The sequence below is a fragment of the Bombina bombina genome, chromosome 9 (genome assembly GCF_027579735.1).
Source record: "Bombina bombina isolate aBomBom1 chromosome 9, aBomBom1.pri, whole genome shotgun sequence".
In the NCBI taxonomy this organism is placed as follows: domain Eukaryota; kingdom Metazoa; phylum Chordata; class Amphibia; order Anura; family Bombinatoridae; genus Bombina; species Bombina bombina.
This window is the reverse complement of record NC_069507.1, coordinates 149,633,156-149,648,289: the sequence shown is the minus strand read 5'-3', so window position 1 is coordinate 149,648,289 and position 15,134 is coordinate 149,633,156. Positions and strand designations below refer to the sequence as shown.

Here is a 15,134-nt window from a genome sequence, read left to right as displayed (position 1 = left end):
CATGAGGCATATGTGTACAGCTTCACCACCAGCTAGCTCCCAGCAGTGCATTGTTGCTCCTGAGTCTACCTAGGTAAGCTCTTCAACAAAGGATTTCAAGACAACAACGCATATTGAATAATAGAAGTAAATTGTTATAGTACATTGTTATTATCTATGATGAAAATAAAACAGAAAATAAAGGCTTTTCAGCACAGGAATATTAACTGTTTAAAAAACAAACAATAACAATCCAAAGAACTGTGATGCACTTTAAAACTAGATATGTGCATTTGGGCTTTTTGCTAATTCATCAATCTGTCCGATACACAAACAGCCGCATGCATTATTGACAAATCAGACAAATGATTGCTAGACAAAATCTATGTGTTCATTCATTCACGTCGTTTGGTGCCAAAAAGGGTGCAGGAAGGCAGGACAAAAGTTTTATTGTTTGGGTACTCAGCTCCTTTGTTTGTAATGATGTACAGGGGTCTTAGCATTTCATGTGCCCATCGTCCCCTGTCCAATCCTGCCATAGACTTACTAATGACTGATGTTAGCGACAGCCAGTCAGGCACTAAATGCTGGATTTTAGTCATACAGCCTTGTTCAATCAAGACTTAATCTAGCATAGGGAAGTGGGAGACTTGAGGAGGCTTGGACATGTTTAACCACTTTGCCTAGAGTTGTGTGACTTCTGTGCCTCTGTGAGCTAGTCATTGACTCAAATTCAATCACAGACTTGTACCTAGCTACCTAATTACATTTTAAGCACACACACATTTTGCTGCAATCAGAAATTAATATGGTTATGGATATGGTTTAAGTTGTATACCAGTTTAATTGTTTAAAAACAGAATTTATGCTTACCTGATAAATTTCTTTCTCCAACGGTGTCATCCTTACTTGTGGGAATATTCTCTTCCCCAACAGGAAATGGCAAAGAGCACAGCAAAAGCTGCCCATATAGCCCCTCCTCAGGCTCCGCCCCCCAGTCATTCGACCGACGGTTAGGAGAAAAAAAGGAGAAACTATAGGGTGCCGTGGTGACTGTAGTGTATAGAGAAAGAAATTTTTCAAACCTGATTAAAAAACCAGGGCGGGCCGTGGACCGGACACACCGTTGGAGAAAGAAATTTATCAGGTAAGCATAAATTCTGTTTTCTCCAACATTGGTGTGTCCGGTCCACGGCGTCATCCTTACTTGTGGGAACCAATACCAAAGCTTTAGGACACAGATGAAGGGAGGGGGCAAATCAGGTTACCTAAACAGAAGGCACCACGGCTTGCAAAATCTTTCTCCCAAAAATAGCCTCCGAAGAAGCAAAGTATCAAATTTGTAAAATTTGGCAAAAGTGTGCAGAGAAAACCAAGTCGCTGCCTTACATATCTGATCAACAGAAGCCTCGTTCTTGAAGGCCCATGTGGAAGCCACAGCCCTAATGGAGTGAGCTGTGATTCGTTCAGGAGGCTGCCGTCCGGCAGTCTCATAAGCCAATCGGATAATGCTTTTCAGCCAGAAAGAAAGAGAGGTAGCAGTAGCTTTTTGTCCTCTCCTCTTACCAGAGTAAACGACAAACAAAGATGAGGTTTGTCTAAAATCCTTTGTTGCTTCTAAATAGAACTTTAAAGCACGGACTACATCTAAATTGTGTAACAAACGTTCCTTCTTTGAAACTGGATTTGGACACAGAGAAGGAACAACTATTTCCTGGTTAATATTCTTGTTGGACACAACTTTCGGAAGAAAACCAGGCTTGGTACGCAAAACGACCTTATCTGAATGGAACACCAGATAGGGTGGAACACACTGCAAAGCAGATAATTCAGAAACTCTTCTAGCAGAAGAAATAGCAACCAAAAACAGAACTTTCCAAGATAGTAACTTGATATCTATGGAATGTAAAGGTTCAAACGGAACCCCTTGAAGAACTGAAAGAACTAAATTTAGACTCCAAGGAGGAGTCATGGATCTGTAAACAGGCTTGATTCTGACCAAAGCCTGTACAAAAGCTTGTACATCTGGCACAGCTGCCAGGCGTTTGTGTAACAAAACAGATAAAGCAGAAATCTGTCCTTTTAGAGAACTCGCTGACAACCCTTTATCCAAACCCTCTTGGAGAAAGGAAAGAATCTTAGGAATTTTAATTTTACTCCAGGAGAATCCCTTGGATTCACACCAACAGATATATTTTTTCCATATTTTATGGTAAATCCTTCTAGTCACTGGTTTTCTGGCTTGGACCAGAGTATCTATCACTGTATTTGAAAATCCACGCTTGGAAAAAATCAAGCGTTCAATTTCCAAGCAGTCAGCTGTAGAGAAACTAGATTTGGATGTTCGAATGGACCTTGTACTAGAAGATCCTGTCTCAAAGGTAGCTTCCATGGTGGAACCGATGACATATTCAACGGCTCTGCATACCAAGTCCTGCGTGGCCACGCAGGAGCTATCAGAATCACAGAGGCCGTCTCCTGTTTGATCCTGGCTACAAGCCTGGGAAGGAGAGGAAACGGTGGAAACACATAAGCTAGGTTGAACGACCAAGGCGCCACTAATGCATCCACTAGAGTCGCCTTGGGATCCCTGGATCTGGACCCGTAGCGAGAAACCTTGAAGTTCTGACAAGACGCCATCAGATCCATGTCTGGAATGCCCCATAATTGAATTAACTGGGCAAAGACCTCCGGGTGGAGTTCCCACTCCCCCGGATGGAAAGTCTGACGACTCAAATAATCCGCCTCCCAGTTGTCCACTCCTGGGATGTGAATTGCAGATAGGTGGCAGGAGTGATCCTCCGCCCATTTGATGATCTTGGATACCTCTCTCATCGCCAAGGAACTCTTTGTTCCTCCCTGATGGTTGATGTAAGCTACAGTCGTCATGTTGTCCGACCGGAATCTTATGAATCCGGCCTTCGCAAGTTGAGGCCAAGCCCAGAGCGCATTGAATATCGCTCTCAGTTCCAGGATGTTTATCGGGAGAAGGGACTCTTCCCGAGACCATAGACCCTGAGCTTTCAGGGAGTCCCAGACCGCGCCCCAGCCTAATAGACTGGCGTCGGTCGTGACAATGACCCACTCTGGTCTGCGGAAACTCATTCCCTGAGACAGGTGATCCTGAGTCAACCACCAACGGAGTGAGTCTCTGGTTACCTGGTCTACTTGAATCTGGGGAGACAAGTCTGCATAGTCCCCATTCCACTGATTGAGCATGCACAGTTGTAATGGTCTTAGATGAATTCGAGCAAAAGGAACTATGTCCATTGCTGCAACCATCAATCCTACTACTTCCATGCACTGAGCTATGGAAGGCTGCCGAATAGAGTGAATAACTTGACAAGCGTTTAGAAGCTTTGACTTTCTGATCTCTGTCAGGAAGATCTTCATTTCTAAAGAACCTATTATTGTTCCCAAAAAGGGAACTCTTGTTGACGGAGACAGGGAACTCTTTTCTACGTTCACCTTCCACCCGTGAGATCTGAGAAAGGCTAGAACAATGTCTGTATGAGCCTTTGCCTTGGAAAGAGACGACGCTTGAATTAGAATGTCGTCTAGATAAGGTGCCACTGCAATGCCCCTCGGTCTTAGAACCGCTAGAAGGGAACCTAGCACCTTTGTGAAAATTCTGGGAGCAGTGGCTAAACCGAACGGAAGAGCCACGAACTGGTAATGTTTGTTCAGAAAGGCGAACCTTAGGAACTGATGATGATCTTCGCGATAGGAATGTGTAGGTACGCATCCTTTAAATCCATGGTAGTCATATATTGACCCTCCTGGATTTTAGGTAAAATTGTTCGAATGGTTTCCATTTTGAACGATGGAACTCTGAGGAATTTGTTTAGAATTTTTAAATCCAGAATTGGTCTGAAAGTTCCCTCTTTTTTGGGAACTACGAACAGGTTTGAGTAAAACCCCTGACCTTGTTCCTCTGTTGGAACTAGGTGTATCACTCCCATCTTTAACAGGTCTCCTATGCAATGTAAGAATGTCTGTCTCTTTATCTGGTCAGAAGATAAGTGAGACATGTGGAACCTTCCCCTTGGAGGAAGTTCCTTGAATTCTAGAAGATAACCCTGGGAGACTATTTCTAGTGCCCAGGGATCCGGAACATCTCTTGCCCAAGCCTGAGCAAAGAGAGAGAGTCTGCCCCCTACTAGATCCGGTCCCAGATAGGGGGCTACCCCTTCATGCTGTCTTGGTAGCAGCCGCAGGCTTCTTGGCCTGTTTACCCTTGTTCCAGCCTTGCATTGGTTTCAAAGAAGGCTTAGTCTGGGAAGCGTTACCCTCTTGTCTAGAGGCTGCAGAGTTAGGAGATGGTCCGTTCCTGAAGTTACGAAAGGAACGAAAATTGGACTTAATCTTAGCCTTAAAAGGCCTATCCTGTGGGAGGGCATGGCCCTTTCCCCCAGTGATGTCTGAAATAATTTCCTTCAATTCTGGCCCAAAGAGGGTCTTACCTTTGAAAGGAATATTAAGCAATTTTGTCTTGGAAGATACATCCCCCGACCAAGACTTTAGCCAGAGCGCTTTGCGCGCCACAATTGCAAACCCTGAATTTTTCGCCGCTAACCTTGCCAATTGCAAAGCGGCATCTAAAATAAAGGAATTAGCTAACTTAAGTGCGTGAATTCTGTCCATGACTTCCTCATATGGAGTCTCCATATTAAGCGACTTTTCTAGTTCATCGAACCAAAAACACGCCGCCGTAGTGACAGGAATAATGCACGAAATTGGTTGGAGGAGGAAACCTTGCTGAACAAAAATCTTTTTAAGCAAACCATCCAATTTTTTATCCATAGGATCTTTGAAAGCACAATTGTCCTCAATGGGAATAGTCGTGCATTTGGCTAGCGTAGAAACTGCCCCCTCAACCTTAGGGACTGTTTGCCATGCGTCCTTCCTTGGGTCGACCATGGGGGACATTTTCTTAAATATAGGAGGTGGGACAAAAGGTATGCCTAGTTTCTCCCACTCCTTAGTCACTATGTCCGCCACCCTTTTAGGTATTGGAAAGGCATCAGGGTGCACCGGGACCTCTAGAAATTTGTCCATTTTGCACAATTTTTCTGGAATGATCAAAGAGTCACAATCATCCAGTGTAGTTAGTACCTCCTTAAGTAAGGCGCGGAGATGCTCTAACTTAAATTTAAACGTCACAACATCAGGTTCTGCCTGTTGAGAAATTCTTCCTGAATCAGAAATTTCTCCCTCCGACAAACCCTCCCTCACTGCCAATTCTGACTGGTGTGAGGGTATGACAGATAAATTATCGTCAGCGCACTCTTGCTCTACTGTATTTAAAACTGAGCAATCACGCTTTCTTTGAAATGCTGGCATTTTGGATAAAATATTAGCTATAGAATTATCCATAACTGTCGTTAACTGTTGCATAGTAACAAGCATTGGCGCACTAGATGTACTAGGTGTCGCCTGCGCGGGCATAACTGGTATTGACACAGAAGGAGAGGATGATGAACTATCCCCACTACCTTCATTTGAGGAATCATCTTGGGCAACCTTATTAAATGTGACAGTACTGTCCTTACACTTTTTGGACGCCATGGCACAATTATCACATACATTTAAAGGGGGGACCACCTTGGCCTCCATACATACAGAACATGTTCTATCTGAAGGTACAGACATGTTAGACAGGCTTATACAGGCTATTAATGCAATAAAACCGTTTTTAAACAAAACCGTTACTGTCTCTTTAAATGTTAAACAGAGCACACTTTATATCTGGATATGTGAAAAACTATGAATGAAATATCCGATCTTTACCAAATTTGCACCCTAGTGTCTTAATGCCTTAAAAGTATTGCACCCCAATTTTCAGGCTTGTAACCCTTTAAATGAGGAAGCCGGAGCTGTTTTATCAATTAGCAACTTTAAACCACTACAGTCCCAGCCACAGCGTTTGCTGCGACTTCACCTTGTCCTAGGGGGTTATACGATACCAAAATAAGCCTTCCAGGAACGTTTTTTACTGGCCACCAGACCCTCTCACATGAAGCTGCATGCCCTGCATCCAAAAGAAAGTGCGCAATTATGGCGCGAAAATGAGGCTCTGCTTACTAGAGAGAAAGGCCCTTCCTGACTGGGAAGGTGTCTAAACTACTGCCTGGCGCCTAAAAAACGTTCCCCAACACTTAGGTTTTGTAAAAACACTTCAAACCTCATATAAATATTGAATAAAGCAATCGATCTAGCCCACAAGAGTGTCAACCAGTAAATAGCCCATTAATAAGCCTTCATTCTGTTATAAGTCTAAGAAAATGGCTTACCGATCCCCAAGAGGGAAAATGACAGTCTTCTAGCATTACACAGTCTTGTTAGAAAATGGACTAGTCATACCTTGAGCAGAAAAGTCTGCAAACTGTTCCCCCCAACTGAAGTTCTCTGGGCTCAACAGTCCTGTGTGGGAACAGCAATTGATTTTAGTTACTGCTGCTAAAATCATACTCCTCTTTTAAACAGAACTCTTCATCCTTTTCTGTTTTAGAGTAAATAGTACAAACCGGCACTATTTTAAAATAACAAACTCTTGATAGAAGAATAAAAAACTACAACTAAACACCACATACTCTTCACCATCTCCGTGGAGATGCTACTTGTTCAGAGCGGCAGAATGACTGGGGGGCGGAGCCTGTGGAGGGGCTATATGGGCAGCTTTTGCTGTGCTCTTTGCCATTTCCTGTTGGGGAAGAGAATATTCCCACAAGTAAGGATGACGCCGTGGACCGGACACACCAATGTTGGAGAAAGTGGGATTTGAGCTATATTTTTAAATTACGTTTTAACCTGTAAATAATTGTGTAAACTGAACATGGTGAAAAAACTAAATGTATTATTACCTAATAAATTAATTTTTTTTAGGTGGTGAGAGTCCATGAGTCCCTTACTCCTGGGATTCAACTCCTGGCTACTAGAAGGAGGATACGATTTCTCAAAACTCCAAGAGTATTTCATGCCTCCCATCTCAGTCTTACGTATGGCCAAAAAGGAGATATGGAAAAAAGGTAGGAAAGGACAGAAACAGGGAAATGAGGTGTAAAAACAGAACTGCCACCATACAAATTACAACAAAATAAACTTGTGGACTCTCACAAACTCAAAAGAGATTAATTTCTCAGGTAAGCATACATTTTGATTTCTGTGAAATATCAGGAATGTTTGTTGCTTAGTCAAGAAGCCATTAGGTCTATATATGGACGGCCAAATCTCCTGACTATCCATACAAGAAACTGCAAAGTTGTGAAGGGGTTACAACAATTACCAGTTTGCACATTACACATTTGAAATGGACTGTATAATAAGTGGATCTAATTTCTAAATGAACTAAGGTAGCAAAAGACAGTACCAGCATGCTCGATAATATACTACAGGCTTACACAGATAAATACAAATTAAATCTAAATGTAATACACCACATACAAAATGCTGAACATAATTCAAATAACACAACATTCAGGGAAAACTGTAATAGTATTTTAGCAAGAACACTTGAAGTGGCAGTTATGGCAGAAAGAGTTAAAATAAAAATAACCCTTACATAATATTAGAATTCTTACTCCCTTAAAGCGGTTAAAGGATATGAGGACCGCTTAACACTGCTGTATATGAAAAGCTGCTCTGTGAGCTCAGTAATAGAGACCACCCGGGAGCAAGAAAACAGTAACTCCTGCATTGCAGAAGTCTTCTCAGTCCCCAACCTTGCTGATTACAAGGAGCACAATAAGCCAAGTCAGAAGCATGACTCGTGATTAAGAAGCTGCTTAGCAAGGGAAATGTGTGCACTGTGAATGCATAGGGCTAAGTCTTAAGGAGAAAAGTTGCTCAATAAAAACTGAACAAAAATGGAATTGTAGAGTAATAAAAACATAAATTATGCTTACCTGATCATTTCCTTTCCATCTGCATGAAGAGAGTCCACGGCCTCATTCCTTACTTGTGGGAATACAGAACAGAACCTGGCCACCAGGAGGAGGCAAAGCCACCCCAGTCAAAGGATTAAATACCTCCCCCACTCCCCTCATCCCCTAGTCCTTCTGCCGAGGGAACAAGGAACAGTAGGAGAAATATCAGGGTATAAATAGTGCCAGAAGAACAAAACATTTTGGTCCACCCAACAGAGAAAACAGACAGGGGCCGTGGACTCTCCTCATACAGATAGAAAGGAAATTATCAGGTAAGCATAATTTATGTTTTCCATCTTAATATGAGGAGAGTCCACGGCTTCATTCCTTACTTGTGGGAAACATATACACAAGCTCTAGAGGACACTGAATGAAAACGGTAGGGTAAAAGAGAGGCGGACTCTATTCTAAAGGCACCACAACCTGCAAAACCTTTCTCCCAAAAGCTGCTTCAGCCAAAGCAAAAAAATCAAATTTGTAAAACTTTGAAAAAGTATGTAAGGAGGAACAGGTAGCCGCCCTACAAGTCTGCTCCATAGAGGCCTCATTCTTGAAGGCCCAAGATGAAGCCACAGCTCTAGTTGAATGAGCCGTAATCCTCTGAGGAGGCTTATGTCCCGCTGTCTCATATGCTAAGCGAATAATGCTCCTCAACCAAAAAGCTAGGGAAGTGGAAGAAGCCTTCTGCCCTATGCGCGTCCCAGAATAGACAACAAACAATTCCGAAGTCTGTCTAAAATCCTTTGTGGCCAGAAGATAGAATTTCAAAGCCTGAACCACATCCAGATTATGAAGTAATCGTTCCTTCAAAGAAGAAGGATTAGGACACAAGGAAGGAACCACAATCTCCTGATTGATGTTGCGATCAGACACAACCTTAGGGAGAAACCCCAACCCAGTGTGAAGAACAGCCTTGTCAGCATGAAAAACTAGGTAAGGAGGCTCACATTGCAAGGCTGCCATCTCAGAGACTCTGCGTGCCGAAGCAATAGACAGTAGAAAAAGAACCTTCCAAGACAGTAACTTAATGTCAACTGAATGCATGGGCTTAAATGTAGCCCTCTGCAAAACTTTAAGAACCAGATTTAAACTCCAAGGAAGAGCGGAATGTCTAAACACAGGCCTGATTCTAGACAGAGCCTGAACAAAAAATTGTATATCAGGAAGCTCAGCGAGCCTCTTGTGTAAAAACACAGATAGAGCTGAAATCTGTCCCTTTAAGGAACTAGCAGCAAGTCCCTTCTCCAAACCATCTTGGAGAAAGGAAAGAATCCTGAACGCTATGACCTTATGCCAGGGGAATCCATGCTCTTCACACCAGAATAAGTAGGTCCTCCATATATTATGATAGATGCGACAAGTGACCGGCTTTCTATCATGAATGAAAGTATCAATCACTCTCTCAGAAAACCCTCTCTTGGTTAGGACTAAGCGTTCAATCTCCACGCAGTCAGCCTTAGAGAATCTAGATTCTGATGAACAAAGGGACCCTGTTCCAGCAGATCTCTGCCACAAGGTAACCTCCATGGAGGAGATGGGGACATCCTCACCAGATCCGCAAACCACATCCTTCGCGGCCACGATGGAGCAATTAGGATCGCCGAAGCTAGCTCCTGCTTGATGCGGGCAACTACCAGAGGTAGAAGTGGTAACGGAGGTAAAATGTAAACTAGTTTGAACCTCCAAGGCACTGCTAATGCATCTATCAGTCTGCAAGTGGATCTCTGGACCGCGACTCGTATCTGAGTAGCTTGAAATTGAGTTGGGACGCCATGAGATCTATCTCTGGTGTCCCCCATCTGTTGCAAATCTCCCCAAACACCTTGGGATGGAGAGACCATTCCCCTGGATGAAAGGATTGTCTGCCGAGGAAATCCGTTTCCCAGTTGTCCACACCCGGAATGTAGATCGCTGACAGCGAGCAGTTGTGGGCCTCCACCCATTCCAGAATCCGAGATACTTCCCTCATTGCTAGGGAGCTCCTCGTCCCCCCTGATGGATGATGTAAGCCACCAAAGTAATGTCCGATTGGAATCTGATAAACTGGGATGAACCCAGAAGAAGCCAAGCCTTCAGAGTGTTGAAGATCACTCGAAGTTCCAAAATGTTGATCGGGGGAAGAGATTCCTCTCAAGTCCACCGGCCCTGTGCCTACCTGGCACCACAAACAGCTCCCCATCCTGAGAGCCTTGTGTCTGTAGTCACAATCTCCCAGGATGGTCTCAAGAAGGATGTCCCTTGGAACAGGTGATCTGGACAGAGCCACCAAGAGAGTGATTCTCTCGACTGGTTGTCCAGGGAAATCTGTTGTTCCATTGCCTCAGCATGCACAGCTGAAGAGGTCTGAGGTGGAATCTAGCGAATTAAATTATATCTATGCTGGAGACCATGGGTCCATTTACCTCCATACACCGGGCCACAGATGGCCCTGAGGAGGTCTGGCAAGAAAATTGGAAGTAATTTTGCAACATCTCTGGTCTGTAAGGAATATCTTCATGGATATGGAATCTATTATCGTGCCCAGGAATTCCACCCTGGTACTGGGAACCAGAGAACGCTTTCCTAAGTTTATCTTCCATCCATGAGATTGAAGAAGAAGAAGAGCTTTTGAATTGTCTTCTGCAAGCCGGCAGGACGGAGCCAGGACCAGGATGTCGTCCCAGTATGGCGCTACTGCAATACCTCTGGACCTCGCCACCGCAAGCAGAGCCCACAGAACCTTCGTAAAGACTCTTGGAGCAGTAGCCAGACCAAAAGGAAGAGCCACAAACTGGAAGTGCTGGTCCAGAAAAGTGAATCTTAAGAACTTGAAGTGATCCTTGTGTATTGGCACATGTGGGTAAGCATCCTTCAAGTCATGAACTGTCCCTCTTGAACTAAGGGCAGAATAGACCTTATCGTCTCCATTTTGAACGATGGAACCAACAGAAACTTGTTTAGACACTTTAGGTCTAGAATCGGGTGAAACGTGCCCTCCTTCTTTGGGACCACAAAAAGGTTTGAGTAGTACCCTAGACCTCTCTCTGATAGAGGTACTGGCACAATTACTCCCAGGGAGGAGAGATCCCTCATGCACCCTAGAAAAGCTTCTTGCTTTTCTGGTCTTGAAGACAGGTTTGATAAGAGGAATCTGCCTCTGGGCAGATGAGATTTGAAACCAATCCTGTAACCCTGAGCGTTGACCTCTAGAACCCAAGGGTCTTGCACGTCCCCCAACCAAACCTCCACAAAGAGAGATAGTCTGCCCCCAACATGATCCAACGCTGGATCGGGGGCCGCCCCTTCATGCGACTTTGTTTTGGGGGGCTTCTTGTTCTGCTTGGATTTATTCCAAGATTGAGATGGTTTCCAAGTTCCCTTGGACTGATCAGGCTTTGCGGAGGGCTGCTGGCATTGGGATTTATCCAAACGAAAGTGACAAAAATTAGGACATTGTCCTTTAGGTTTATTCTTCTTATCCTGCGGTAGAAAGGCACCCTTGCCCCCAGTGACCATGGATATGATAGAGTCCAGGCCTGGACCGAAAAGAATCTTCCCCTTAAATGGAAGGGAAAGCAATCTAGATTATGAAGTCATGTCCGCAGACCAAGACTTCAGCCAGAGGGCCCTACGGGCTAGAACAGAAAAACCTGATGTTTTGGCATTCCGGCAAATAATCTGCATGTTTGCATCACAGATGAAAGAATTAGCTAACCTCAAGGCTTTAATTCTTTCCTGGATCTTGTCGAGGGAAGTTTCCACCTCAATCTTCTATTCTATTAGAGAGTCGCACTAATAGTTAGCGGCTCCAGCTACCGCAGCAACCGCCACTGCAGGCTAAAACAAGTACCCTGTGTGATGAAACATTTTTCTTAATAGAGTTTCTAGCTTCTTATCCAAGGGCTCCTTAGACGACTAACTATCCTCAAGCGGGAAAGTGGTGCGCTTAGCAAGCGTGGAGATAGCTCCATCCACCTTAGGGACAGACCCCTCACAACTCTAATTGAGAGTCTGGAATGGGAAAAGAAGAAGGGGAAAAAGAAGATCCAAGTCTCTCCCATTCATTCTTAATAATATTTGCCATCTTTACGGGAACCGGGAAAGTCTGTGGCACCCTGTCCTCATAAACCTTGTCAAGCTTAGGAATAGAAGGTTCTTCGGGTAATTTAGGTTCCGGAACCTCTAACGTAGCCACCACTTCCTTTAACAGAAAGCGTAAGTGCTCAATCCTAAATCTAAAGTCTGGTTCCTCTGCAACCGGAGGTTTAGAGGTAGCAGATTCCAACCCAGAAAGAGTCTCCACTGAAATATCAGAGGTGTCTTCATCAGCGGATAATCTAGTATCAGATTAATCCAACAAATTGGTAGATGACCCCTGGGATGGATAGCAATATTTGACCTCTCGCTTGCGCATAGCAAGGCGAGGTAAAGCCCTGAAGGCCGCAGACACTGCCGTTTGTAACTGATCAGAAAAGTCTGGCGGTAAGAGGGCCCCTCCCGAAGGAGGATTAGCAGTGCAATGGGAGGCTGCATGTGTAGTAGGAGATGATTGCAGGGAATGCACCTCACGGGACGGAGACCCCTCAGAGGTGGATGGCTCAGTGGTACTAAACATCTTTGTCTTTTTAGATATAACTACCTTATCGAGGCATGTGGAACACAATTGAGCAGGCAGGTATACCATAGCCTCCTCACAATAAAAACATGTATTAGATTTAGGAAAAGAGGGAGTACCCTCTAACGCATCAGAGTCCTCCATAGCTTGCCCTTTTAAGATGGTTAATATAACAAGATAAATGGCACCTTTATACTCCCAATGTCCGGGGCACTCATCACCTCCTATGACCCAGGCCCCACAGAGAAAACGCTTCTTCTCCTGTAAACTGCACGGTCAGGAAAAAAAGAACGTTAATGAGACCACACCCGGTCACATGGAGTGCCATGCAGGACCGCCCCTGCTCCAGGAGAGAAACCTAAATGTTCCACATCTGCCTGAGCCTCATCTCACACATATCACAGCATAAAACATAAAAAAGCAAGTTATGTATAAATCCCCTCTGTTCAATAACCTCCTTCCGGAGATATTAATCCTTGATTCCATACAGATAAAGGAGTCATACTGTAACCCTGTCTTCTTACGTTATCATATGAGATAAAATGAAACAATCTTACCGGAATCTCTGCTGTGGAAAAGACACAAAGCCTCTCAAGTTTGACAGTCTTGTAGCATCGCACCTGACATGGACTTGAGTGATAGAAGCAGGCAGTGAAACTCGTCAGCACTGATTGCTTAGGAGCTGTTAATACGAGTCTGGATGGATTCACAGAAAGACTCTCCCTGCATCTCCAGACCATAACATTTGTCAATGCTCTCACTGAGAGGCTGACAAGACTACTTAAAACTACAGTCCCATACCGAAGAGTACTACCCTCCATAAGAGACTACTCCAAATCTTCCGACACTTCTCTGCCATACTCCTGTGATGAAAGGCAAAGAATGACTGGGGGATGAGGGGAGTGGGGGAGGTATTTAAGCCTTTGGCTGGGGTGTCTTTGCCTCCTTGTGGTGGTCAGGTTCTGTATTCCCACAAGTAAGGAATGAAGCAGTGGACTCTCCTCATATTAAGATAGAAAGAGCACCTACTGACGGGAGAAATAATCACCAAAAGGAGATTTTTTTCCCCCAAAAAAAAAATAAAAAAAAATAAACGGCCAGCAGTCACTTCAAAAGTTCCACAGACCCATGACATGTCCTTATAAGTACTTTAAGTCTCATAGATTATAATATAAGAGTAGTAAAACAGTCTAAACCTTTGTACCCTGGCTATGATGTACTGTGAAAAATGTACCTGCTAATAGCCTGTGGGCTATGTCAGTGCAAATGTACAATATACTTGCCTGAACTAGACCCACTCTACTGATCTTACCTACTGCAGAAATGACTGCTTCCAGTAGAAAAAAACACATAATGCTGTGTAAGTCACAGAAGAGACTGTAATAACTATCTCGATGGCCCAATAGAAGGAGGCTAGTGGACCGGTCCCTGAGACAACTGTGGCAGGCTTGTGACTAATTACATCACAGGGAATAATTGTGTCACTACCCAATACTCCAAAATACCCTCTGTCTTACTGTGGCAGCTCTGTGAGGGGAAAAAACGGGCCTCAAATCGGTCTGCGGAACCCCCTCTGTAGAAAGAATCTGGAGCAGCTTAATTCTTCAACCACCAACTGAGAGACAAAGATTAAAACTGGGGGGGATGAAATTCTCTTGAAGTTTTGGGAAATCTTTTCCTCCTCCTAGTGGCCCTGAGTTGAATCCCAGGAGTAATGTACTCAGAGACTCTCACCACCGTACAAAAAGGTAAGAAAGAGAGTAAAACAGATTTTCAAAAATCATGACAAAAAGCTGCATGAAAAATATTTTCTTATGGATGGAAATGTTGATGCTGGAGACTAAAAATATAAAAATTGCAGTGCCACTCAAAATACTATACTGATTATATTATAGACAGGAATGAACTTTAATTTGAAATTATAGTAAAAACTCTGAAAAAACATTTTGCGCGCCTCTTGTAACTGACTGGAACAGAGGCCATTATTTGTTGAGTCGCTTATACATAGGTACAATATTTCAGACCACATCAATATGCTTTTTATATGCTATAGATGTGTTTTTACAGAGACATACAAGGAAATAAAAACTCTCAATATCAATAAAATTTTATTTTATTGGTACTAACAGTTCCCATCAAACTTAGTGCACTAATTAACAGGAAATATAAAAGATACTTCCCCCTTTACACTAGTAGACACATTTAAAGAGACACTAATTTTTCTTTGCATAAATGTTTTGTAGATAATCCATTTATATAGCCCATCTGGGAGTGTTTTTGTAACAATGTATAGTTTTGCTTATTTTTAACACTGTGCTGATTTTCAGACCCCTAACCAAGCCCCAAAAGAATAGATCCGATATAGACCCAGGTCTGCAGATTCCTGCTTGCTCCTGTTTGAGCGTCCCAGCTTAACCTCATCAACAGTGCTAAACTTGGAGCTTCTAAGCAAGTTTATAAAAGGTTTTATACTAGATTTTTACTTTAGTATCTGTGCATATACTTCTTTATAGTAGTGTCTATTACATGTAGTTATATAAAAATTGGTGTATACTATCCCTTTAAATAGAATGATGAAGTGTGACTCACTCCTATGACCTCTAAGGGCTAGATTACAAGTGGAGGGCTAATTTATT

At 43.4% G+C, this 15,134-nt stretch overlaps 1 protein-coding gene across 1 annotated transcript in view; it reads right to left on the bottom strand.

Annotated features, from left to right (window-relative positions):
• Positions 1 to 15,134, bottom strand: part of LOC128640465 (cilia- and flagella-associated protein 46-like) — a 638,812-nt gene that overhangs the window by 309,778 nt on the left and 313,900 nt on the right. The gene's annotated exons all lie outside the window — the stretch shown is intronic.